General features: G+C 38.7%; 1 protein-coding gene and 1 non-coding gene across 7 annotated transcripts in view; both read right to left on the bottom strand.

Annotated features, from left to right (window-relative positions):
- Positions 1-25,007, bottom strand: part of large2 (LARGE xylosyl- and glucuronyltransferase 2) — an 84,045-nt gene that overhangs the window by 41,740 nt on the left and 17,298 nt on the right. For 2 of the 6 annotated variants that reach the window (XM_058387412.1, XM_058387410.1), the window contains one exon: positions 17,188-17,250. The exons of 1 other annotated variant lie outside the window; for it this stretch is intronic. The gene's annotated coding sequence lies outside the window, so the exon portion shown is untranslated. Of the gene's footprint in view, positions 1-1,547; positions 1,846-1,937; positions 2,157-17,187; positions 17,251-25,007 lie in introns of those variants that run through there. 3 more of the 6 variants (XM_058387411.1, XM_058387413.1, XM_058387409.1) reach the window with 3 other exon arrangements.
- Positions 18,534-18,696, bottom strand: LOC131352465 (U1 spliceosomal RNA). Its single transcript, XR_009204523.1, has one exon. It is a non-coding gene; the product is annotated as a U1 spliceosomal RNA (small nuclear RNA).

Raw genomic sequence — 25,007 nt, 5'->3', positions numbered from 1 at the left:
GAGATGATTCGCTGTGGCCACCCCTGAAGGGAAAAGCTGAAAGAAGAAGAAGAAGATCTTCAACCACAAAAATTCTGTGTAAGGTTACCCGACAGAGGAAAAAACACATGTCTCACACTGAAAGTCCTGACTCCTTTTATATCAGACTTGCAGCCATAAAACATTTCATTTGTTTATACTGATTGAAAATGTCCAATAAGTCAATTTCCATTGCACCATTTTTTTGGAATTGGAAAAAGGGCTTAAAATTAAAATTCACTACAAGGATTAAAATCGGTCACAAGATTTAGTGGTGAAAATCATCCAGTCACAGCAGTAATGCACATTTACTATAATCAGAAGATCAACACAGATATCTGTATGCTGAATTTCCCAACCCAGTGAACAGAAAAGCAATGTCTGGTTCCACTAAAGGTCGTAACCTGTACCTTAAATCTATACTATTGATTTATCAGTTAGCTGTATTGCGAAAGTAAACATACACAGGTACATGGCAACAAAAGGCTAGTATGTTGCTGACAAAAGGTGAACATACATGATTTAATCTCCACTTTGTAGCTCAAATGTGCGTAATCCCCTGTTCTGAGGTATTGATTATCTCTCTTTGGTCCCATTAGCTTCATATCTGACCACCTGCTCCCATCCAAAATTCACCCACTCCCAATATAGACCTCTAACTTAGACATCATGCCTGTGCTAATCTCTACAGCGAAATATATCCAGACACTGTCTCTTTTACAGATTTTCTCAAGGACATCATGTGGGCGCAAGGCATAATGAGTGCCAGACAGTGTTCAAATATTGGTGCTTCAAACAGTGAACCTGTTACAAAATTACTAGAACACTATGAGTGGATACAATAGTTCAACTCTCAACTTCTATCAGTTAGCCTATAAGAGCTCACGTATAAATGGTAAATATTTTGGATGAGTCTGAGGGATACTCACAGCCCATGGAATGTTTCATATCTTTTGTACGCTTAACTGAACACTAACCCCTGAATCGTGAAGAATCCATTCAGTGAGCATGTACACTTTTGTAGACTTGGTGTCATGAATCACGCTGGATGCAAACAAATTGTTTGAAGAAGCGTTTACACAAGAAACGTGGCATTCATGACAATCCAGTTTTCTTCTAGAAAATGATGACATGCTACGTGAGCTCCTGAGAGCGTCTATATCCACGTATGTGTACTCGGTAATGTGAACCTTGACTGACAAGCTTCTACGAGTTACCAAAAATTTCAACATTATCCATTTCTTCTGTCATATCAGTGAGGGTGGATTGAAACAAACAAACAAATAAACAAATAAATCAATAGTACCATGTGCTACAGAAAGGAAGCATACGTGTCTCAGTGCTCGCTTAATTGAATTGCTCTCATACTTAAACCTATATCGGTACTGATGCAGCCCTAGCATTTTATAACAATACAACAATACCGCTCTACTGAGATGATAAAATATTATATTGATTAATATATAATTCCATGGCTGTCCATTTTCCTGTATTTATTTGCCAAATGTTTTCTATCCAAAAAGACTTACATGTGAAGCAGTATCCAGTGCAAGCATCTAGCAGTCCAGTCAGTCTCCAGCAATCCTGGTATTCGAACCAAGAACCCTAGGGAACCTCTATCCCTATTCTTCACCTGTTAGAATCCCACTGCAGTGTTTTTTCTGTATAGACAGTGTCACAGTGACACATTAATGTCTACCAATGCTAAGCACACCTACGCAGTTCTAACATGCACTGCCTGCACACGGTACACACACTGCATTCAGACTGAAGGGAAGAGTGTTGAAAGTGGGACTCAGTCTATCCCTGGATCAGAGGATCATATTACTGCGGAAGAGAGAGAGAGAGAGAGAGAGAGAGATACAGAGAGATACACAAAGGTTGCTTTCAAAGAGGAGAAAGGACATAGTAATCTGTACCTCTATACAGTGCCAATTCCAGATTGCTTTCTTTTTTTTTTCCTTCTTTAGTTAGTTCCTCCTTTTCTTCCTTATTCTTTCCTGGTTGCTCAAGTTCCTTGACAAACTCACTGACAGCTGAATGAAACGCCGGACTAACCTTCAGAGACGGCGAGTCAATGCGATTTGCCAATGGCAAACTTTGAACTTTCCTACCTTTGTGTGTATGAGAGTGTGTGTGTGGATGTGGGTGGGTGTGTGTGTGTGTGTCAGTGCGTGCACGCTCCTCCCACTCCCCTTCACTCTCCAGCAAGCATGCCTTGGCAGGTTTGTGTCTCGCCGTAGGATCAAAGGCTCCTCTTTCACCTCTCCTCTCTTCCTTCTCTCGCTCCTTCTTGATATTCTCTCTCTACTTCACTTTTCATTGTTGCTGACTTCGCCAGAACAGAAAAGAACCTTCATCCCTTCCTCTGGGGGCACACACACCCTTCCAAGGTGGTGAAATGAACTGCCTTCATGTTCTTTTCCACTTCTTCCTTTCTTTACTTTCTGACCTGCACGTAAAGTCTGGTTCAAGCCAACAGTGAAAAAATAAGACAGAAAAGAAATACATTTAAAGATTATTCCGAATCTGGTGCAGGAGCATCCAGGACTTTTGCACAGCCGGATTTCTGATAACAAACTAAATTTATCTGCCTCAGTAGGGCACAAAGATGTACAGCAACTTGATCAAAGCTTGATTCAAAATGAAATGAATATTGGAGATTAACCTTATAGTCAAAGTGCAAAGAACTTAGATATGCATCTCTGTCTGTTATATTCTAATAATATCATATATTTGACAGTATATTCTCTATTACAGAGATATGAAGCCAAGTACGAAAGCAAATTAGGTATCTAATGTATGCATCTAAATCATAGAAGACAATATACAATTCATAATGTGTTTACATTATGAAGGAAGGTACAGTAAATAGTGCGAAGAATAAGACATTTTTCAGGCTCTGTAGGATTTCATAGAGGATTGCCATGGCCAAAACTGCTTGACTTTGCTGCAGGTATTTTGCTTTGATTGACTGTGATTTTGAGAAGATTTTGGCCCAAATATGCAGAAAATTTGGAACAAACTGCAAGCTCCTCCGATTATCACAGAGATTTTTTTAATTGCCAAATCATTAAATCATTAAGGAAATGTTTTTTGGCTTGCAGCAAAAGTACCCCAGACCACCAAATCATGTTTGGCAGAATCAAAAGAAACAAAGAACCGAAAAGAAGGAAAGAGAGAAAGAGTCAGATTTTGGCAGGGTGTGTACGTAGTTGTCGCCTTAAATAACTACAGTCGTGTGACAAAAGACAGCAAACACAGCAAGAGTGCAAAGTCTAACTCCAGCATTCAGCGGATAAATGACCCAGCAGCCCTCCTTCGCGTGTTTGTAAGAGTCACAGAAAGATGGAGCGAACGGTAAACATTAGTTCGCTTAGCTAACGCGCCGTGGTATAATCAAGCATTCCTATCAGCCAGCAAACGGGCCTTTGTCATTCAGGATCCTTCAGTAGTCATTAGGCTGTTAGCACAGTGATTGACAGCTCGTCTCACGTTCCTCTTATCTACACAGACAACCAGCAGTGCTTGAATGAACACACACACACACACACACATACACACACACACAACACGCGCACACCCAGCCATGTGAAGCTGCCTTAGACAGTCATTCTGAATACAATTCATCATGCCCTTTATTATAATAATATTCTACTTTAAACGATTAGTGCATCAGATCTCAAACACTGACTATGCTCATTCTGATGAAACAATGCAATTTCCTTTATAGTTCTAATCTGTATTGGCTTCTTCTTCATCTTAATAATAATAAGTACAGTAGGACTTCAAGTACGGACATCCGAATATGTGCAACTTTCCCAAACTGTTACCAAAAATTTGGAAGCAGACAATTATATAGCATTGCCTTGGAACTAAAGGGCTTAAACAATGCTCCTGTGTACAAAGCGACCTCCGTGAAGACATGGTTCACCAAGGATGGACTGGAAGAACCCGTGTGGCCAGTACAGAGCCCTGACCACAATCAGAATCAGAATCAGCTTTATTGCCAAGTACTGTGGCTTTTACACATACGAGCAATTTGCCTTGGTGTATTGGTGCACAACAATAAAAATCTAAACATAAATCTAAGAATTTTAAGCAAAACTGTGCAGAAAATATAGATAAATATATACACTGTGTAATAGTGCAGTATGATATTGTACAAAAAAAGTGAACCAGTACAAACTATTAATTTACCAAAGCTACAGTGCAGGTTTAAATATTAAATGTACATTAATTGTGCAAAACTCGCAGTTTGAGGTCGCAAGGTAAGATAATGGTGCAGGTGCAGTATGCAACCTTACTGAACACCTTGGTCCTCGCAGCCACGCTCCAAAATCTAGTGAAATGCCTTCTTAGAAGAGTAGCGGTTATTATAGCAGCAAAAAAGGACTAACTTGGAATGGAATGTTCAGAAAACACATATGGATGTGATGGTCAGGTGTCTACAAACTTCTGGTCATAGAGTATGTATATATTTATGTATTTATGTATGTGTGTATGTATTTATTAGGTTGTAACACTACATCTGTATCGTTATGTGGTCGCAAGAACGTGCCTTTAGACAGTTATGTTTCCAGTATTAACATTCCACTATGCCCTCAAATGAAAGCAGCACTGTCAGTAAGGCTCTGAATTCAGGCTCTGACAGTTCTTCAGCCTCGGTTCTTCAATTAATCAAGTTTATCTTTGATCGTCTCAATTACAGGATAGTTTTCTCCATCCTGCTTGATCCTCCTTTTCATTTTTTGCATTTGTAACCTGCTTACAGTATTTTTTTTACCATATTTATATGTTTCTATTCCTCCCAAAATAAAAGCACTGTGACCCTGACCAGGCACTTACTAATGAGAATGTAAATGCATCACATAAAATAAAACTGCATGCTGCTATTCATGAATTTAATGCATAAATTTCTTTGTCGTTCAAGCTTAACATCTGACCGATCGTCTTTGTGTGGACCTAATTAAAAAATTCATGCTGCATCCTGTGGGATTCTAGTCCTGGTACACACGTCTAGTTTCAGTCATACACACTTTCAAGATTTCTGTCAAGCTTTCAAGAAAAATCTACATTTGTACGCATTTAAAATGTGTTAATATCTGTTCATTGCAAATGGATCTATATTTGGTTATATCTCTTGCTTGCATGTACAGTGTACGTTTCACAAAGGGCTGAGTTTTAAGGTAACTTTAAATTCATAATAAACAAATGTCTAGAATTGGGTTTAATATTCTTATTTGGTTTTTTAAAATATCCATAATGATTAATATTAGATACATTCGCCTTCAAGATCGTACTTGCTAAAGCATCATATTTTGCAGTATGAATAATGCCTTAAAGTCTAAAAGTGTTCACTGGTTATTTAAGATATTCATTTTAGCTATCTGAAACAAAGCATTTCAAAAAAACATTTCACACATTATCAACATAAGCAAAAAGAATGAAATGAATTATTCGGCCAATGTGAAGTAACTAAGCAACTGTAACTGTTGAGATCTTATAGTTATAGTCTAATTGCAACCAAGAAACTCATATATTATGCTTTTGATTTCTTTCAAGCAAATATAATCTGTTACATTTAATGTATTTCTGTATATCAAACATAAAAAATCAATAAAATAATGCACACATTTTCAAGCATTGGGTTTGAACCTGGTTACCAGCGAAAGGCTTCAATCAGCCTTAAGCACCGGAAACGTAATGGTAATGATGATAAATGCCTTTATATTGTGCGATCAGGTTAGGGAGTAAAGAATAAGAAACGCTTTAACTGTTAGCTTAGCTTTTTATATCTGCAATCATGATGGCTACTTCAACACTATCATGGTCAGATGCTGAATCTGCAATATATCAGAATATTCATATAGAAGGTAGCATAAGGAAGGAGAAATGTCTTCTACGGTGTCTTATTTTGTCCAAATTGGACAGATGCCTTCTCCATTTCTATTCTGTGGACAAAGGTTGTTATTGTTTGTTTGTTTGTTTTTCTGCTGTCATAAATGATTTTGAGACTAAAAAGTTGATAGAGACACATGCTCAGTCCTGGTATTTCATGACGTTCGTTTTTACTCTCTGCCCCAGATAAAACCCCTGGCAAACTGAGAGCTTATAGGTTAGAACCTTTTGTTCTTTCCCTGTTAAAGGGGTTAAAGATCACAACAGTGGCTGGAATAATAGGCTGGGGTGGCAGACAGAGAGCTACTCCTGTTCTGAAGGGCTCCAGGGAAAGAGAGAGAGAGAGAGAGAGAGTGAGAGAGATAGGGAGAGAGAGAGAGAGAGAGAGAGAGAGAGAGAGTAGGGGGAGTGTGGGTGTTGTGTAGTGAGGATTGAGTTTCACCAGCACCTGTTTAAGCTACACACACACAACCACACACACACACACAGTCTCCCTACACTCCTGGGATGGACAGCAGCTGGCGATCCACATTTCCACAGCTTTGCTTGCCAGACCTTTCCGGATTGTGTGAAAGTGACGCCTCACACGGTGCAGCCCTCTGCTCTCGTAAACACAACACAAACACAGTGGCAAAACCAAGTGGTGCATCGCAAACGCAAAGCCTTGAGGAGAACTCTTTTAAAACCTTAAACACTTTGAACACTGAGGAAGGGAAACATTATTCATTCTGGCTTAAAGTCAAAGGTGTGTGTGAAGATATCATTTAGTTCCAGTGAAGGAGGATTAGGTTCTCTCTCACACACACATGCAGAAACACTTCAACTGAAAACAGTTATCTTATTTACCTGAACTTTAATGCTAGTTTGCATCGCTAAGCTTACAGCTCTAAGCAGAAACCTCTGGTTTCTCTTCTACTTGGACACACACACACACACACACACCACTGCTGGATCTTTTGGTAATTTCATCCACCCCCATCTCCAATGAGACTAAACTTGCTTAGGATGAGTTCATATGTGACTTTTTTAAAGAGGAAATGCTTGCTAGATGATTACCATTTGTGGTTTTCTATACATAAAGCTCAAGCAACTTACTAGGGTAACTCCTAGCTCGTGTCAGTTAACTAAATATTTGCTTAGCTTGTTATTTAGATCAGATTAATAAAAAGCAAATTAAGATTTGATGAAAAGGTTGCCTGCCTTCTATGGAGGCAGACAATCAAAAGCCATGTTTAAAGGGGGATGTATTAATAAATTCCATAGTTTTCAATTCCATATTTTCAAATCAGCACAAGATCACTGTCCATATATTCACTAACAGATCGCAAATATGTCTTGGCTGATAAACTACACTTAGATTAATTAGAAAAGATCTAACACACCTAAATACACTCTTACACCCACTTGAATCGCAGTTTTAATCATCCATCAGGGTATTATTCACTACTGCGCTCGCTATTGTATCATAAAGCAAGAAGATGAAAGAAATATGTGAGGTTTTTATTTGTCGCTGTGTTTGGGGTGAGATTATCAGTGACCCGAGATCAGCGGACACAGTACGTGCCCGGCGCCACACATTCCCATCCCCATGGCAACTTGTGCTCATTCATGTGTATGTGTGTGCAAACAGGAAGCTATTCAGCAGGCAGTGAAAGTTATCAGCTGTGTTCTTTTTCCCACTGCCCTTCATACACACTTTACTGCGATTAAATTAAAGGTCACGCAACCAAATTACTTTTTCTTCTTAACTCCCTGCCGAAGTCCTTCCCATATGTCTAAACATGTATAGATCTGACCTTTGCACCTCAATTGCAATACCCTACTGTGTCTCCTTCTGTCTTAGCCCCAGCAAATCAAGAAAGATAAAGAACACCCTGCTTCATATCAGCTACCCAAAAGGCAGTCGATATCTCTCGACATAGAAGGGAAAATACAACAATATACAAAAAAAAAATACAAAGTATATCCCTCCATAACCTGTCGACTCTCTAAACAGATATATGGTGTGACCTTATATAATTTAAGCCTCAGTAGATGTTTAAGAGGCTTCAGTTTTGTTTAATGTTACTCGAAGCCGTAAAGGAAGGTTGCTTGCTGCAAGTCAATGCCTCCATTAACAAGCTCTTAAAATGTGGTCAGTGGATGAATAGGAAATTCTGGCCTTGAAGGTCAAAGAAACTTTACGGTGCTAAAGTACATTTACATTTATTCATTAGGCAGACAGGTTTATATGTGGGAGAATGCAGTCCAGGCAAAGAGCTGGCTAGCACATGAGGAAGGCCGTTAGATACCTGAATAGTCTAGAACACAATGCTAAGATTGCCTAGCCGTTACCTAACACAGTGTTGCGTAATGAGGCACAGAGAAAGGTCAGCTTATCTGCCCCAGTGGCGAATCTCTATGGCCGTCTGGGACAGCTCCGATGATTGCTTGTTTGTTCAGTAATGCAGCAATGATGCTATTGCCAATCCAAGAAGAAATGGGATCCAACAAAGTACAATAAATGGCCAAAAGTATGTGGATGTTTGACCATCACATTCATGTTTAGGCTTTTCCCAGAGTTGGACGTATGCTAGAATGTCTTTGTATGATGTATAATTAAGATTTCCCTTAGGGAATTAGCCGAAACCTTATGACAATACCCCTACACAGAAAGCAAGCTCCATGAAGACGTGGTTTGCCGATGTTGGTGTAGACAAAATCACATGGCCTGCACACAGTCCTGACCTCAACCCCATGGAAGGCCTTCAGGATGAATTGGAATGCTGACGGTGCACCAAGCCTTTCTGAACCAACATCAGTGCCTAACCTCACCTGAGTAATTAAGCAGAAATTCCCATAGCCATGCTCCAAAATCTAGTCAAGAGCCTTCCCAATAGAGTGGTGGATGTTGTGAGAGCAATGATGAGACCAACAATGGTCCTGACCAATAGTCAGGTGTCTACATACTTTTGGCCAAATAGTGTTCTGTGTTAGTGTTTGAATAATTTGTCTCTCGTACAACGTGTCATAGTCCATTGCAAAGACTTGACATGTTATTTATATCTTTAAGTCCAGGCCTTGTTTCTAGTTTTTATGTTTGTTGTTCAAAAATTGTTGCCTACTTATGTTTTGACCCCTGATACAGGCAATGCTAATGATTCTTGGATTCAATTAGTCAACTGATTAATGAGTTTAAACACATGCTTCCTCCTGCGCTCTCTATTACTGAAAGGATGTAAAAGCTGTTGGGTTGCAAAATGAGTGTGGATGCTTTTTCTACACAGGTAACTGACGTCATCAAAATCAGATCTTTTAGATATGACCCTTACCTAACAGAGTCTCATTTCTAAGAGTCTCATTTCAAGGCCCAACAAGATCTGAACTCCTACAGAACTTTACCCTTGGCGTGACCACACTTGCAGTCCTTGCTGACATGTTGTCAATCCTATGCTCCTCAAAAAAATACAGAAAAACCAATAAAACAATGTGGCTTTATCAATGTGAACATACTGTACTTCTGAACCCTCAGCTTGGAAGCCACTGAAGATTACTGGATATGTTTCTCTGATAGCAGGAACATCTGCAACTCTTCACCACAATACCAATGTCGTTAAACTCTACTGAGTAGGCGTCAGTCTTTTGTTCTTACATTTCCTGTGGCAAGCTTATGGGTCCCACGAGAGCTACTTAAGAAATTCACACACACTCAAAAGAGGAGGAGAACATATCAACTAAGATTGAGGTTAAACCCTTTACGACCTACATAAAAGGCACACTTCCAGCTGACACACCCTTCCCTATAGCAAACAAACTAGAAAATGGTCAGAAAATAAATGACCTTTACCGTTTTTTTCTCAACCCTTTTACCTGCGTGTGAAGAAAAATGTCATTGTATTCATTAGCATTGCAATTAATGTAAGTGCTACACCACTAAAGGGCAGCATGATATCTGCAATGGGTAGTGTTGGTACCTCACAGGCTCCAGGGTTCCAGCTGTCAGTTACTATCTATGTAAGTGTGTTGCACATTCTTCATGTATTCACGTGGGATTTTCCTTCATGTTCTCCAGTTTCCCTTATCTTCCCTTATTCTTTAGAGTGGTGCATTATGATGGAATGTTGTCCTATCCAAGATATATTTCTGCCTTTACTATGGTCATGGTATATCCTCATGACCATGGTAAGGAGGGTAAAGTTCTTACTGCAGACAAATGAGCAACAGCTAAATCATTAAAACTACATAGACAGAATTACTGATCAGTTATTAGCCTACATACCAGTGGCCAGCAGTCATAATGTTTACCCAAATTAAATGTTTTCAATGTATACCTAATATATTTGCCAAATACATGTAAAGTATTATGTGCCACAGCACTTACGGGACAGTCCAGATCTCTGATTTGATTAAGAAGAGTATATGGATCAGATAGTTTGAAAATGGTGATTAAAACCCCATAGAAGCATTGCTATCCTGTTCAACCTATAAGCTCAGTCATACTTATAACACACATTCTGTCTTATAATGTTATACTCACAATCCCCACACACAGATACAGTGGAACCTCGGCATACGAATTTAATTCGTTCTAGAGGCGGGTTTTTAAGGCGAAAATTGTATTCCAATACTATTGCCATTCCAGCCACCCAAAAATATTACCAATATTACCAATGTCCTACATTATAATCATTTTTTTGCAAGCGTTCCATGTCAAGGGTCCTCACAGAAAGTCATGCCACCAAGCTTGTGGTAAAAATAGAACAGACCACCCACACCACCAACCTGTCAACAAAAAAACCTGCAAAAAAATCATGGAGCTTTTAAACACATGCCAAAGGCAACGTTGGTATCGTGGGTTGACTCTTACACTGACTGGAAAAATTTGTAAACTCGCTTCACTTGGCTTTCCACTGATGCAAACAAGTCTTGAACGGCTCCCGGCAACTTAGCGAAAAATGGCGGAAATTCTTTGTATGCCGATGCAAATTTCTTCCAAAATTTATTAAGGCGAAAATTCATAAGCAAGGGCATTCCACTGTATTCGAATTTCCCAATGATCTATAAGCTCATTCTTACCTTCCAGTAGCATCATTTAACATGGAATTCTTTTTGAATATCCCATGAGACACCTCAACTCAAAAAAAGAAAACTCAACTCTTCCTCATTCATGGCCCATCAATATACTCATCTATCATTAGCCAGCAGGCTTCTCCCCACCCTTGCTGCATAAAGGCAAAAGTAGGCCAGCGTCTCCAACACTCGCTGTTGGCACACTATTTGGTTTTTGTTGTTTTTTTAACAGTATCAATGTTTCCAGATACCTCATTACCTGATCCTTTTCAATATGAACATTTTGTGGTGGTTTAAAAGACTTTATTCTGAAGTGTATATCCGATCATCTCCTGCAGGGTAACAGTACAGATCTCTATATCCTAAGGTTAGTCGTACAAAGACGTGACCTAAATTTATAGTGGATTTGAGAAAATCAGGGCAGAGTTTATTTCATTTAAAACAGAAAAAAAAGAATGTAGAGAGAAGCTGGCAGTGTGCTATTATATATTTATGGAGTCCTACAGCCACATCAGAGCAGATGGAAGAGGAAGTATTTCCAAAAGCTTAGTCAGAAGAGTGGGAGTGTGCAGTGCCGAAGTACATCACTCGAGTGAACAGAAAGCTTTTCGCTACCAGCCCATGAATAACGTCACCTGCTTTTCATAGTGCTTCAAACACAAACAAATCTCCAGTGGCTCTACACTAGACACCATCATGGGTGCCATAAAGAGGTGTGGGATTTTCTAGGCTCTCCGATGAAAGGAACTGACAATGATAATTAGACAAAAGAATGAAAACAGTCCATAAAGGAGGGCCCAGGGCATTAACCTGTCAGGGGCCCAAGGCTCATATTGCTGCCCCTGGCCACCAGTATTCTGCTCTCTATACTGACTTATTTGAGTTGCTCCCTTCTTCCTGGCCTTTAATCCTAACTGTCACCAAGATCACCAAAGACCTTCATGTGTTGGATTAGAGATTACTGGATGTGACAAAATGATAGTAACACATTTTAGTAATGGTGTTGAAACCATGTTTTACTTCCAAAGTCAAATCATTCACTATATACACAACACCAATACATATATAACCAATATCATCAAGACAACAATTATTTTACAATATTTAGACATATTAGAGCTGCTAAAATAGTCATTATAATATTTTTAATTAAAATATTAATATTAAATACTGATATTTAACTATAAATGTTTTTAAACATTGTCTAATTAGTTGGAATTAAAATCTCAATTAATTCATTTAATTAAAAAAAAATACAGCTGTAGAATACAAGCAATATATATCAAATGTGGAACTTTAACATTACATTTCAAGAAACATATGAAAATACATATTTTAAAACTGAAAATAAGTTTCATCATGAATATTTTTAACCTCTTTTTTTTAAAGGTAGCAAAAAGGACAGTAAGGTTATAGAAAATGATCGAATTAGTTATAATAATGTTTAATTTGTAATTCATGTGTTTTTCAAGGTCTTATCAAAGAATATTTGTTATATTCTTAAATAGAGAGACTACCTTGCATGTTACCAGTGGTTTTGTTGTATAAATAATAAATGATTGATGGGAGAATATGTGACTAATTCACCTTAGTGTTGTGAGGAAAAAAGATTTTACTAGCACCATTGGACACAGGAATAAAAACACACTGTCCAGAAACACTTCTGTTAAATTAAATAGAAAAGGAGTTGATGATTTAATGATCCAATCTGTCTAAAATACATTATATAGCCAAAAATATGTAACATGTACAGCCATGTGAGATATTTTAACACATGGGAGTGATGTTCAGGTGTCCACACCTACTACTTGTGTCCATGAATTAGACGCATTTTTTAATTTGCGTTGTCTATTTATTTTGAGCGTGTAGCTGCTGAAAGTTTTGGTATTTTAGTATTAGCCACACAGCCTTCTGCTAATTCCTACTGCCACCAAGCAGGAGGATCAGAGATTTGGATTAGAGGGATTTTGAGATTCCTCATAGTTACATGGTCTGTTTGTGCCTGTTTTCAGGAATAATCAGGCCAGATTCTGCACAAAATATCTTTTTATTCAGTATATCTGTACCTCTGCGTGTTAATCACAAAATATATGTTTAAAATACACACAAAAAGGAGTGCAGAGTGAAAATCAGTGCCTGTTCCATTCATTGTTCTGAATACTAGGAAATTATCAGCAGGTAGTTTTGCCAGGTGTAAATTAGCTCCATGTGTATTGCTTAAGCCAGAGTTACCAGGTGTGTTGTTTAATAGCAAAATCTGCTTTTAAACTGCCAGCATGGCTTGTTTTTATTTTCTGATATACAGTTTATAATAATATGAGACCAGAAAATGGGATTTTTCAATACCGGGGTTGTTTCTGTCATGCAGATTTGGCAACCCTGATAATAGCACATTCATCAGGAACACCAACATGCCCTCGAATCTATAAATCTAAAAGATATTGAACAGTTTTCAAAAGGTGGACCACAAGAAAAATTAATGACATTTTTATTTCATTATATAAAGTGAAACTTTTGTATGCACAACAACAATTAAGCAAATTAGCAAATTGCATATGCTATCTGTTGTAATTAACACCGTCCACACTGTTTACTTGTTGTGATGCGAGTCTTTGTTTAATTAAAGAACTTCATTATGAATTAACTAACATTGATTAATTAACATTATCTTTATTAATGTACTCACATTTCCTCTTCTCTTTAGTCCTGAGCTTTTCGACAGCTCTGTGGTTGACCAACTCCACACTCTAAATCTGCAATTTACGTCTCGCGCACAGCATTTCATGGATGGTCACCAGGCGCTGTTTGCAGGATAGTATACAGTCAATTGATTGTTGATTTCAGACACACTGGGAGCACGCTTTGCGGCTGTGTCATGCTTTGTTTTGCACTGTACCTACTGAGGCATACATCTGGCCCACAGAGATGATGAGCCAGCTAACAGGAGATAACAACTAATGGGCCCACCTACGGCACATCTATAAATACATATACACACTTTCTGTACTGTTTATCCTACACAAAGTCACAGGGAGCCTGAAGTCTATCCCAGAGGACTCAGGGCACAAAGAAGGAGACACCCTGGACTGCCAGTGGCTGCCAACCCAGGACAATATCACACATACTATGGAGAATTTAGATTAGCCTACAATATCAGCATGTCTTTAGACTGGGGGAGGAAACCAAAGTACCTGCACACAGATGGAGGCGGGAATCTGACCCCATCCCCTGAGGTGCGAGTCAACCCCGTTAACTACTAAGCGACCAAGCGCCCCAGGTACCTGTAGGGTGGCATTTTAATCTACAGGACCCTTGGCAAGATCATGCATTTTAATGTTATCATATGAAATTACATCAGGCATATCATTTTATGTGACTTTTCTTTCCCTAGTCTCTCACTAGCTTCTCTCACTAGGGTGTCCATGATAATAATATTGTGCCTTTTAAGTAAGTAATAATACACAATGAGCCTCACTGTTAAAGCAAATTAATCAAGTAGTGATGTGATGTGATGCAAAGTATATTAAAATGTTATTATTATGCAAAATATTATTTTCCTATAACAGCACATGCCATAAAGTGTTTCATTCCTCTTACACCAAAGCAATAACTTTTGCCGACACTAACTTTTGTTATTTGTTAAACACATCCAGTGTTAAAAATGTCCAAGAAACAAGTCAGTTCATGTAATTAGTTGTGTCCTAACAGCTATAATTCACTCATCATATAATACACTCATCACTCTATCTAATCATATACTCTTACACTCTCTTGCACTTCATGCAGAACTGTGTTAGTACTTAATTCTTAATTCTCTCTTGTTGTATTTAGTTTTGCGTTTTATGTAGCACCAGGGTCCTGTTTTATTTCATTGTGTCCTGCATTGGTTTTATATAGTTGAGAACAAAGCTTGACTTGGCATTCCCCTGTTTTTTTTCTGTTTCTTCAAATTAATGCGACAAAAATGCATTACATGTTACATAGAACCCACAAACAGTGAAGCCCTCCTTCCTGTAGACTTTCCAGCATCAGAAAACTTTCTAGTTAAAGCTATACCCAGGACAGAAAACGAATAAACACCTTCTGTCCAATCAGATTCCAGCATTCAACAGCGCTGTGGTATAAATATAATGTAATGTGATGTAAATATAAGTAATCATTAGACCATGGCCGCTGTATTTATCCCACATTCTGTTTTGAGATTTGGTGTGTGAAAACAAGTGTTAAGTTCGTTCAAGTCTGTCCTGTGAAGTGCGCGTTCAGCACTTCACACTCTCTCTCCCCCACATACAGACTAATCTCTGTGGGCGCGTCAGGAAACTGAGCAAGTCCCAGATCAGAGGCGGTGGGGGTCACACTACTACCTCCTGAGTGCATTACACATTAGTCTCAGCGCTCCGGCCCACTTTTGTGTGCTTGACCTCCCCTTACACCTCCCGACAGCTCTAGCCATACCTCTGTCACCTCCCTAAAAACCTTTTGTCCTCGATCAGCCTCTCTGGAGCCAAAGGCTAGCCAGGGGTTACAGGCTAATACTGACCACAACAAACACCAGCCAGCATAATTACCTACATTATAACATGTCTGCAAAACGGTACCACCAACTAATCCATCCTTAAGCACACAAACTCTGGAAAACACCATAAAGACCACACTGTCCTGTCATTGTGCAAGCGTTAAAAATAAAAATTAATGTGACTTAAGTTAGGTTCCTGTTTAGCTAATGAACATTGATTTCTGAATATAGTAAATATCAATACCTAATATTCACTATTCCAACACTTAAATTGGACAAAAAATCTACATGTCTAATAATAACAATTAATAATAAAAATAATAATATTTTTATTATCATTATTATTAGTAGTAGTAGTAGTAGTAGTAACAATAAAAAGATTAATAATTTCTCAGATATAATAAAATATTACAAATCATTATGCTTTGACTAAATATTATCTTCAGCCCTAAGAGTTCGTCCTAGTTTGCGATCGTTTTTTGCATAACATTCATAACATATTTAGTAGAGACGGTTTTCAGACAATTTCTATAATCTCCTTTTAATGTTAATTTAATGTTTAGCCAATTTCTTTTCTGTCTAGCTGAGTAAACCATTATGTTCACTAATGTTTAAAGCAGGCGTCACAGTGGATTTTGTAGCTCGCTATATGTCTTGTTTGTTTTCTTTTCAACTGTGACCAGTAAATTATTAAGAAAATAATGTGAGTCGAGAGTGAACAATATGTAATGCTTGGCAGTGACTTGGTTAAAAGGTATTCCTGCTTTCTTTTGACTGCTTATCTTAGGTTCTTGAAGTTCACAGGGGTTAAGTTCACATAAATGAAAAAAATGACCAGAGGAACACAATTACCAGAGGTTAATTGTTATTTTAAATTAAATATCTTTTTTTTTTTCTCACTTCAGTCTCGGCACTAGGTAACCTTCTTAGATATGTTAGTGAATGTCCTGTTTGCTGGATTCCAGGCAGCTTTTTTAGCATCTATCAGCAACACACCATTACCACCTAAACCTAAAGCTATCAGCACATTAAAGCTAAAAACTTAAATACCAGGTACAAGCTGTACACTGATCTGTGCCTGCTTTTGACTGCAGCATTAACTCCCAATAAGCTAAATGTTAAAGATTTAACCTAGGCACGACAATAAATATGTAAAATGTGCCATTAAACTATACATAAAGCATAAGGATGTTCCTTCCTTTTGAGGAAATGAACGAGTCATTATGTCATTACAGTATTTGTATTTGACAGATTTCTCTAAATATATCAAACCCACTCATCCTCTTCTACAAGATCGTACGCTGCCGAGAGGAAAACTGTAAGCAGCTCGAAGCAAATGTAGCATGAATTCCAATCTGAGCATGATAAAAGCGTCTGAGCAAAGAGGCGAAATGTGGACTCTGAAGGGTTTAATGGAAACAAACCCAAAGCCATTACCATGGATTTAAAAAAAAAACAAAACAAAACAATGTGTGATAATCAATATTTTATGAATGCAGCTAATGCATCCCTTTATAGATAGCATCTGGTTACAAATTTCAGGCTGTTGCTTGTTTACTACTGAAAGTTCATCAGATTTTTGAAAAAAAAAAAAAAAAACCCAAAAACATCATGAGTGATGGATAATATTTTGTGCTAGCGCATGCAATCATTAGCTTTTACGAAGTATACCAGTTTTTGCAGCTGCATCCTTTAAGCCTTACCAGAAGTCTTCTTCTCCCAAGTGAAAGTTTAGGAACAGAATCCTCCCCTTGAGTATTTCAAACCTAGAAGAGTGGAAAAAGAAATATTATGCAAAGAAAACTTCCACCTGTTCGTAACATCTGTCGAGACACTCCAGCGGATCTGTCCCGTTTTTTTTTACCGAAGCTGTGTAGAATTAATACGCGGTTAAGCCAAGGGAGACTTTTCGCTTCACAGAAATGTATGTGCAGTCACGCAAAACAGACACGTCCTCAGAAATGGCAAGACGTCCAGCTACGTGGTTTACGTGAATAAGCTATCAAAAATCCATGGGAATTACTGTCCGAAATACTCGTACAAAATACAGAATATCAGACGCTTTTATTGTATTTCATATGTGCCCTAATATGAAAAAGCATGAAGATGAACTTTACTTGCTTTAAACTAGAGCTTAAAAAATTGCAGTAACACTTTCACACCTATTAGTCCCAAATCAGAGCAAAACCCATATGTATGGTTTGTTTGTGATTCAGTCAGATAATTAAACACAGCAAAAAAGTCGAGAATCATGTATATCTCAAAACATAATCATAAAACTCTTAATTATTGGCTGGAAATACAGCAAGGGAAAGTCACAGACAATACAAATTTGTTTAAATACAGTGGAAATACCTAATTAAAGAGATTTGGGGAATTCTAGCCATTATTCAAATAGACAGAACATATATTTTTTGCATCTCTGTCCCTTGGTGGAGTTTACTTTTACAGTTTTTGGCAGACAGACATCCAGAACGACCCAGCAAGGGTAGCCTGGTGATCCTGGGATTTGCTCTCACAACCTTCTGATTAATTCATTTCAACTTAATTTATTTGTATAGCGCTTTTAACAATGGACATAAACAATGGTCTCAAAGCAGCTTTACAGAAGTATAGAAGCAGAAAAACATATGAAGTTGCTATTTATCCTTAACATTTATGCCTAATGAGCAAACCTGAGGCAGAAGAAGGAAGAAACCTTAAGATGAACCATGTATGTAAATAATGTTCTTTCTTCAACTGTTTATTGTAACTAAGAACTGTGCAACCAAGAGCTCTTGAGGAACTAACAGGTCAGTGTAGTTTCGGAGTTCATCATTGACTTGATTAGTAGTCCAACACCATAAAGTAGTGAACTTTTTCACATATCCCATTCTTTGAGGGTTGAGGTCAGAGCACAGGGTCAGCCATGATGCAGCACACCTGGAGCAGGGGGAGCTGAGGGCCTCGAACAAGGGCCCAACGGTGGCAGCCTGACAGTGCTGGGGCTTGAACCCCAATCAACAACCCAGATCCTTAACCTCTTGAGTTACCACCACCCTAAATGAGAAAGGGGACAGCGTGAACGTAGTCCCCACTATCAGAAACTATGCAGTCAAGATTCCCGCATCTGGGGAACTCGCAAAGGTCAGCACAGCCCGAATGCAATGGCTGAGCCTTGCTTTGTCCAAACCACCTCCTTGATCTTGTTTTTGCCCCTGACGGGCAAGTATCTACTGCTTCCCTTTTGAATGTGTTTGCTCCTCACAGTTCAGTGTAGCAGCTCAGAGCTGCAAAAATATCTAAAAAGCAACATGCAACCCAAAATATATCATATTTGAGTCACTTCCTGCAGTTTTTGAATCACTTCGAATCAAACTGAACCACACCGGAGTTTGCTCACCTGCCTAAAATAATCACACTGAGAGGGGGGATACGCCAGGGGGCAAATTCAAACAGACTACACAGTGCATGAGGGAAGGCTGGTGCTCAGTGCATCACACTTTCTCACTGGTTTGAGTCTCAGAATTCGTCTATATATTCAATCAAATTACTGATTGGCCGTAGCTACTATATTAAATTAATGTAATTGTTTATAACTGTGTAATTCACTGCTTACCCTAGTTTATCTCTTTAAATACTGTATGTATACTGTCTGTACATATACTGTACATTATCTCATTATACATTATACATAATACACATAATGTTAAGGGATGTGGCAGCTCAGTGGTTAGGGTGTTGGACTACTGATCTATCTATCTATCTATCTATCTATCTATCTATCTATCTATCTATCTATCTATCTATCTATCTATCTCTCTCTCTCTCTCTCTCTCTCTCTCTCTCTGTCTCTCATTGGACAAGTGGAAAAAAACATCAATACCATACAGCATTTCCAGTTGGCTTGCCATGTTTCTATGCATTATAACCTGCTTGCTATTGATTACTTAGAGAACAGGATCAGACTAAATACACAGTAAAGGCTGACTAAGTTACTATGGTAACAACAAAACAAACAATCAAGGTTTACCTTATTTTTATTGATTTAGTTCATACAAATCGCACAAGATACAAGCTTGCAACACAACATACAGTATAACATTGAATATATTAGCTAGTGTGAAATCCTGTACTGATCCTGTTTATCATAAGTAGTGTAGCACAGATGACATAGAAAGCGTAGGTCTAAAGCGTAGGTAGATGCGCTGGTTCAACTCAATTCAATTTTATTTCTGGTCATTATATTTAAATATCAGTACAAATTTTAATTAGAATTATAATTTATCGCTAAAAAACAAGCCAGAGGTGACGACAGTGAGGGAAAACTTCGTCTTCATAAGAATGACACCAGAGTGTGTGATTACAAATCATTTCACTTCTGTAACTGTGTACTATATGGTCAAAAGTGTAACTACATAACCAGGAGATTCATTTTAGTTTTACCATGGAGTCTTGTTGAAGTCTGAGAATGAACCACCGGCCATGAACTACTTCTGTAAACACGTCACAGGAAATGAGCACAATGCTTCAATGAACAAAAACAAGAATGCAAGATACAAGTCATTCTCTCTGTCAGTCACAGAGATGTATGTCATGTATGTGGAAGAGGGCAGACGGTTCTTCTGGCTAGCTTCATGTCTCCGGAGAAGACGATGTTAACCTTCAACCTCTCTGGATGGTAGCTTTCATATGATATTGTGTTGGGAGAGAGAACGGTTTGGTGGAAGACCAAATTTTTCCCATTCCCATTTCCCATTTTGTGGTAGTTGGTAAAGATGTAACCAGATATGCATACTTTATTCCGATTGAACTGGCAACGTGTTAGAAATGCAGAAATGTATACAGATCTAGAGGCAGACTATTTGGATTGTTATTTGATAACGCTTGCCAGTGAGTTTCATAGAGAGCAGATAAATTCGCTAGAAAATATCGCACATGTAGAAAACAAAAACAAAAATAATAACCCCAGTATTTTTGTTAGGATTCATATTTCATTGGAAAAAAAACAGCTTCCAGTTTATTCCATGGCCAAATATTTGGAGCAGTAAATAAATACATTTACAGAGGGTGGCATTGTAGCCCCCCCCCCCCCCACCTTGTAGCTAACTACAAATCCTCTGCATTGTGTTGTAATAAAACACTAATCTGTTTTAGTCCTTAAATCGGAGTTAATCTGATTTTTTCTGCTTCGTTTTTTTTTTCAACTCAGAACTAAATAACACGACATATGAGTCGCATACCAGCAAATCCTGTAGTTTTTACCGCCAGAAATTCCTCACATGAAGCACTGAAGTGAACGCTGTGACTGTTCCAATCCACCCACTAGCTAGGATTGTTATATAAAAGCTGCGCTTAAGCGTATTTCTTCGCAAAAAAAAAAAATAATAAAACTTCTGATTACATCTGACTGTGTTGCCGGAAAGAACAAGATGAACTGTGTCTCAGTAGGAGGAAAGCGCAGATCTGTTCTCAGCTGGGGGAGGAAGGCGATATATTCCCATAGACGACAGGGAGTCCGCAGGGGGGTTGTGTTATTTTATCTCCTACTCTGCCCTTAATTGCTCAGCAAACGCCCCTGTTTGAGCACAAACAGCTCAATCAAGTGTGATTACAGGGCCAGAGTGATGGAACGGCATCAGAAGCCGAGGAGAAAAGAGGGACCGGCTTGTCTACTGCCCTAAAGGTGTTATGGGTGGAAAGAGAGGGAGCCCCTTTGTTCTATTTACTCTGCCTTATGTGGGGCTTGTGCACAGAGATAATTCATTTTTTACAAGGTCTGGTCTCAAATCATGAATCAGTCTCTCTTTGAATTTATCAATCAATAATTCACTTAAACCCAGATGGTTAGTGACCCGCCATGGCTGATCGACCTGATCAATGGAGGAAATCCCTTGACAATTAACCCGCACTGCTGAAAAATTGCTCCCGTTAAAAGAAAGCCTTTTTAACTCCTTTCTTTCTGTCATGGCATTCTAAGCTACTCTGATTTAGTTAAAAGTAAAGGCTGATTTTGATGACTAAGTCAAAAAAGATGCAAAGGTGCTTTTTGCAGGTATATCAGAAATCTGTCACTTCAGTCGTAATGGATTTTCAGATCATCAGCTCAGGGTCTGGCACCCGGGCCGAGAATTATCCATCCAGGCTTTTCGTTTTTTATTTTGTTTTAGGCCTTTGCATTTAACATTCTGTCATTCAACACCCAGGAAAGGAATAAAAACATTTATTTGGTGTGTATATTTAAGCCGTGATGCAACACACCTCAATACTGTAGCTATATTTTGTGCAACTAGCTCTGAATCCCACCGGCTGCGGCACCACACACATCAGTTTTTCGATTTTGATTCGTTGAAGAAAGGACATTATTTACATTTACATCATTTACTGTCCAGTGACATCCAAATGAGAATGAGTTCCCTTCTGGTTTCTTCTTCGTAACATCTCAGGGAGTTTTTCCTTGCCTTTTTCCTACCGCCTAGGGCTTGCTCATTAGGTATAAATGTTAGAGTCAATTAATTTTTAAACTTTATAATTTTTGTAGACAATGTCCATTGTTAAAAGCACTATACAAATAAACTGAATTGAATTAGCTGGCATGGACTGGACAGTAGTTGCCTAGATTCCTGTTCTTGGCTGAAACAAGTTCAACCTGCTGTTCCTTCTGAGATGCTTTTCAGCTCGACTCTGCTGTAAAGATTGGTTATTTGTGAAAACATAGCCCTCATATCAGATAAAAGCTGTCTGTAGATTCTTCTCTGACATCTCTCATTCATCAACACTTCCATCCATGCAATTTCACACGCAGGACTGATGGATGTTTTTGGTTTTTTTGCACCATTCTTCCATTTTCTATAAACTCCAGAGAGTGTTGTGCACGAAGAACATACAAGATCAGCATCAAACCAGTCTGGCATTAAGAAACATGGTCAGCGTCACTAATAGATAGATAGATAGATAGATAGATAGACAGACAGACAGACAGACAGACAGACAGACAGACAGACAGACAGATAGATAGATAGATAGATAGATAGATAGTATAAAACACACAATACAGAAAAGACAAACACAGCTTCTGTCTCTCCATAACTACTTCCTTTTCCACATGAGCTGTTTCACACCCTCCTCCCACACCAGATCTAGCGCATGTTTGAAACGTGTGTGCGTGGGAGTGTGCGAATACGTATGCCAGCAAATTACAACTGTGGAGTGAACTTGCCTTGCGATTTTCCCCCGAATTAGACCGTGCTATTTGCAGCTGTTCCACGAGGGCATTGCTTCACTCACCAGATAGAAGGACACACACACACACACACACACTCCAGCAAGCTGAACAACAGCGGTGTCATTAGGTAATGGGCTGTGCTCTTTTCAGGAACGACCCCCAGGTTAATGAACATAACCATCTTTTCATGCCTCATTAGATCTTTACATCTGCCCACAGCATCGGCGCTAATAACAAAGTGCTACGCTGAGAGAGCGAAGGAAAACAGCTTTGAATTAAACGTGCTATGTTGTCAGTGATTAGTGCACACAACAGCTGTCTGTGCATATGGAGCCATTATATTTTAAATAAACCTGTAGGAACTCTATAGACCAGGAAACCCCATACAATCCTCAAAGTGTAGACGACTGCGATATAAACGAGACTCTCTGTTTTAAAACGCAACTACTGGGGGCCTTTAGACATCCGCAAATGCTGAGCATGCTTTCATGGAGTTGTAAAGACGGACACCACGATGAAGCTTCTAGAAGAATCCAGGATTGTTCTCATTGTTAGACTGAGCATTAGGAAACTCCAACGGATTTCTATTAAAACAGGTGAAAATGCAGAAAACATTCACTGGTTCTCTGAATCAGCACCAGCATCATGTCAGCGTAAAACAGGTAACATCTCAGTGAGTAGGTGTTATATTGAAGGGTTTTTTTTTTTTTTTTACAACAAAGGCCAGGAAATGCAATCTCAGCAGATGTGTCAAGGCCCAACGAAATATGTTTGTGTTCAGTAGCACTTAATTACAGATTCTCTGTTCCACTCTGTCCCTATTTAACTCCGCTCTACTAAGGAAAATGAAATTTTTTATTGGTTTTATTGTCATTCTAAGTGGAAATATTACAAGGAGGTTAGCGTATATATCTTAGTTTTCGAGCACAACAGCTTCCAGTTTTTTTTTTATTTATTTAAAAACCCACATTTTCTATTTATGCCTTTCGCTCAGTTCTTCCTCCTTCCTCCAAATGCTGCTTGACCAGCTCCCAGTGGCTAAATTAGATCAGCACCCAATTGCCATTACCTCCTTCATTTAAAGAGATCTATGCAGTCATAAGGGCTGTTTAGAGTTAATTACGCTGCTTGGGTGTGTGTAGCCGGTGGGCATGGGCCACTCAGATACGGAGATTATTGAGTTTTAACACTCTTCTAATGGAGCCCTCCCTCGCTGTTCTCCTCCATTCAAACCACAAGCAGCGTGTTTAGAGCTTTAAAGCTGTAACACTGCTCCACACCGATAAGGAAACGTGACCAAAGTCATTGATTGTGCCCGTAAGGATTAGAAACTGAAAAGAGCTCCCACAAGAGCGTCATCTTGCCATATGCTTGCAGGTAAAGACCAAATGTTGTGAAGATACAAGAATGACTTTGACGCAAGGTCAGAACCATGAAAACTCCTGATCAGTGTATTAAGATTTAATCACTTAATTATGTACCATTATTGTAATTAAAAATGTTTTATTTAATCATCTGGTGGATATAAAGTGGTTTAAGAGGCTTTCACACTGGCAGTTTAGTCTGAAACAGAGCATGAACCATTAGTAATGTGAAAGCTGGACCATGAAGCACACCATGAAGAGCACCCAACCTCAAACTACCTGTAGGATGTTCTCCATGTGCATTTGTGTTAGCATAAGATGAACGCAAATGCGCAGAGGTTTGATAGAATCAAGCCATACCATTGCTGTGGGAATGTGCTGTTACTGGATCAAATGATACAAACTCCAACTCAAGCATAGAGCTCATGGTTAGGGGCTTTTCTCAGTATCTCTACCATGAGTCTCTTGGCATGGGAACTCACACCTTTGCTCACTAGCACAATCCATGACTGCAAATATTGCTCTAAAAGCCGATAGACATAATTTACACTTGGTCACTTGAAACGTCTTGAGGCCACGTTCACACCTAGCAATAACAATCACAAAAGGTCACTGAAGATGTATTCATAACGCCAGTTGAGAGCTTGTGAATCACCCAGGATGCATGTCAATACCCGGTGTAAATAGGGTCTACGTTTACATCACTTTACATTATACCTCCATGTCAAAGGTCATGACATTCCTTGAATAGACACTTCCTGATTACTTCCTTTATCCCAGAATATAATAAACCTGCACGGATCAAACTGCTGTGAAGTCTTTCCACACCTGAGCATCTGAGTAAGTTCTGCTCCTTCCTGAGTAAGTGTTTCAGCCCTCGCCTTGATTCTTGCCTACTCTTTCGTTTCTAGCATTTGTTTTCGAAATGTCATGCCTACAGTGTTTTGACCTTTGT

Source organism: Hemibagrus wyckioides, linkage group LG04 (assembly GCF_019097595.1).
Source record: "Hemibagrus wyckioides isolate EC202008001 linkage group LG04, SWU_Hwy_1.0, whole genome shotgun sequence".
NCBI classification, from domain to species: domain Eukaryota; kingdom Metazoa; phylum Chordata; class Actinopteri; order Siluriformes; family Bagridae; genus Hemibagrus; species Hemibagrus wyckioides.
Note: the sequence above shows the minus strand (reverse complement) of the source record. Positions and strands in the feature narration are given on the sequence as shown.